The 2,980-nt window shown below is 34.0% G+C and overlaps 1 non-coding gene across 1 annotated transcript; it reads left to right on the forward strand.

Annotated features, from left to right (window-relative positions):
* Positions 1-2,232: 2,232 nt before the first annotated feature.
* Positions 2,233-2,314, forward strand: Trnas-cga. The gene has a single exon. It is a non-coding gene; the product is annotated as a tRNA-Ser (tRNA).
* Positions 2,315-2,980: the final 666 nt, after the last annotated feature.

Here is a 2,980-nt window from a genome sequence, read left to right on the forward strand (position 1 = left end):
CTCTATCAATCAGGGAAGGCCTCAAGCCTGGAGCTAGCTGGGAATTGGGGCATATGGCATATTGGATCAGCCCCCCCCCCCCCCCCCCCCACGCAAATAAACCGCAATGATAAGCAGAAGGCGGAGAGCACAGGACACACACGCAAAGGATGAACAGAGGGAGAGAGGGAGAGAGAGGACAGGCTGTCAGGCATTTGTGCATTTGGCCTTTTGGGGGATTTTTGCGTCGTGTACGCACCACGCACACTTGCAAAGCTCGAAAGCTGAGGGACTGCTGCTGGCAGCGAAAGCCAGCCAGACAGGCAGCCAGCCAGGCACAGCAATTGACAAAAATAACTAAATGTATGAGTAACAACAACAACAACAACAACAACAACAACACAGAAAAGGTTGCGGCAGGTTCAATGAACTCAACTCGAATTTTTCGGCATGCAGCAAAAAAGGTAAATAATTCTCTCTCTCTCTCTCTAGATATACATACATATATTTATGTATATATGTGTGTATGTGTGTGTGTGTGTGTGTGCGTGTGTGTTTGTTCGGTTCTACTTACGCACTGTCATTGAGACGCATTAGCTGTGGCGCAACGAAAAGCGAAATTCTGAAATATTTAAATAAAAACGAAAAAAAATAACAGAAAAAAATAAATAAAAATAAAATTGACAAATGAAAAAAAAACTAAAATAAATAAAAAGATTTAATAAATACGCAACATATTAAATTAACTTGAGTTGATTAGTTTTTGTACAAAAAAATAATTAAATAATATTAAAAATAAATACATTTTAGGACTTAAGTCTCGAAGCATGCATTTTATATATAATGAATTTAAGTTTAATAAGCTTAGTATAATTAATACAAATTTAATTAAAAGCAAAAAAACATAAAAATATTAAAAATTCTATAAAAATTAGTAATAACTAAATTCGCTTATTTAAATATATGAGGAAGACTAAGTCTGTGCGCTGACATAATGATAATGATAAGCTAATAAAGTATAGATCTGGTTGAAAGAAAGCATAAACAAGAAAATTAATTAAAATATTAATAATAAATAATAATAATATAAATACTTAATTAATTAAAATTAATAAGAAAAAAAATACAAAATTAAAGACAAAGCAAAGAACATTATAAATTCTTAAATAGCATCATTTCTATAGATTCTGAGTAGAATTAATTTACTGAATTGGAAAAGCGCACAGCAACTGTTGTGTTTTCCAACAAGAAACTAATTAGCAATCACGAAATCAAGCGAAAAAAAATACTAAACAAATCTCTTATAAGAAAAGTCAACATAAGGACGTAAACTTTCTATGGGTACTTTGACATAAACATAGCTGGAAAGTCTGACCTATGACTGGGACCAGACGTGAGCTGCAGGCGGCTGTAGAACAACAATAGCAACAACAACAGTAACAGTTACATATCAAACAGAGCAGCGCCCCCGGTCGCCCACAATTTAGTCCCAAATGCGTTTGGAGCAGACAAAAATTATCGATCCAGCCGAAAAAAAAACACGCACACACGTACTTATACCTACTTATATATGTATACACACACATATACACATATATATATGTATGTATGCCGGTGTGTGCATTATTTAAGCAGCCCAAAGTAAAACACTTGAGCCGATGCCACCCAAAAAAAAGTACGAAGAGAACAAATAAAATAAAAGTAGAAGAGCCAAAAAATAAAGCAAAGGCAAGAAAAACTCAAACATATATACATAAGCGGAGGACGCAACTTTACGCTAGGGTTGTCCGTTAGCTCAAGGTGCGCAGCGTCGGTGTTAGAGAACGAGGTAAGGTAAGAGGGGGACTGCACCGAGTCTTTCGTCGTCTGCGTGGGTGCCCAACATATAATACTTTGCCGTTGTTGTTGCCGTTGGCAGAAAGTCAACGCAACGTTCCAGGCTTGTGCAATTTATAAAATAATCATGACCTAACACAATAAGCTGTAAATAACTGGCCATGTTCTTGTTGCATATTGTATTCCCATTGCTTGCCAGTAACCGTCGTCATCGGTCCCTCCCGCCACCACGCCCCTGTCACTCTTCATTGCTTTTGCCTACTCTTCAGTTCCATCTATGTGCCGTTTTATGTGTTTGTGTGTGTCTGTGCGAATGAATACATTGGTTCTGTGCGCTATAAATAGCATGCTTACTCTGCCCCTCTGTTTCTCTAGCTCTGACTGATATGGCACTCTTAGCAGCAAACTGAAACGTGAGCAGTCGTGGCCGAGTGGTTAAGGCGTCTGACTCGAAATCAGATTCCCTCTGGGAGCGTAGGTTCGAATCCTACCGGCTGCGTTTCGTAGTTAAATTTTTATTTTATATATACATTTCTATTTATATTTGTTATTTTAATTTAAAGTAATTAAATTTTTGATATTTTTTAATATATATATAACTTAAACTATCGTAAAATATATAAATTATGTTTAATTAGCATTTATTATTAAAATATATGTATATAAACGAAATGTAAAACATAAAAAGCTTTTTCGCAAAAGCTTACGCACGTAAGTTATAAAAGCGATCGCATCAATAAGAGGGAGAGAGCGCGATTTATTGTTGAAAAGAGATAGAGCTAGGGACAGAAAGAATGCAAGAATATTTTCATATATGAAAGCTAAAAAAATAATTTGTTTTTGTCAATTGTAATTTTAATCTGAATTGGAATGTTAAATTTAAATTTAATTAATTTAAATTTAAATTTTAATATAATTAATTTAAATTTAAATTTTAGTTCTGATATTAATTTTAATATTCATTCATATTAATGTTAATTTTATTTTTAATATTACTTTTTATTTTATACATATATTTTTTAAATTTAAATAAAAATTTTATTTAATTTCCCATTTTCTGTAACTACTAAAAATTTGCTTACTGATCACCTGAGCAGGTAAGTATTACAAATATATTTATGGTAGCCGCGTGTCACATAATCAAACTGGGCAATCGTGGCGGCGG

The sequence above is a fragment of the Drosophila hydei genome, unplaced genomic scaffold, assembly GCF_003285905.1.
Source record: "Drosophila hydei strain 15085-1641.00,03,60 unplaced genomic scaffold, DhydRS2 tig00000339-arrow-arrow-pilon, whole genome shotgun sequence".
In the NCBI taxonomy this organism is placed as follows: Eukaryota; Metazoa; Arthropoda; class Insecta; order Diptera; family Drosophilidae; genus Drosophila; species Drosophila hydei.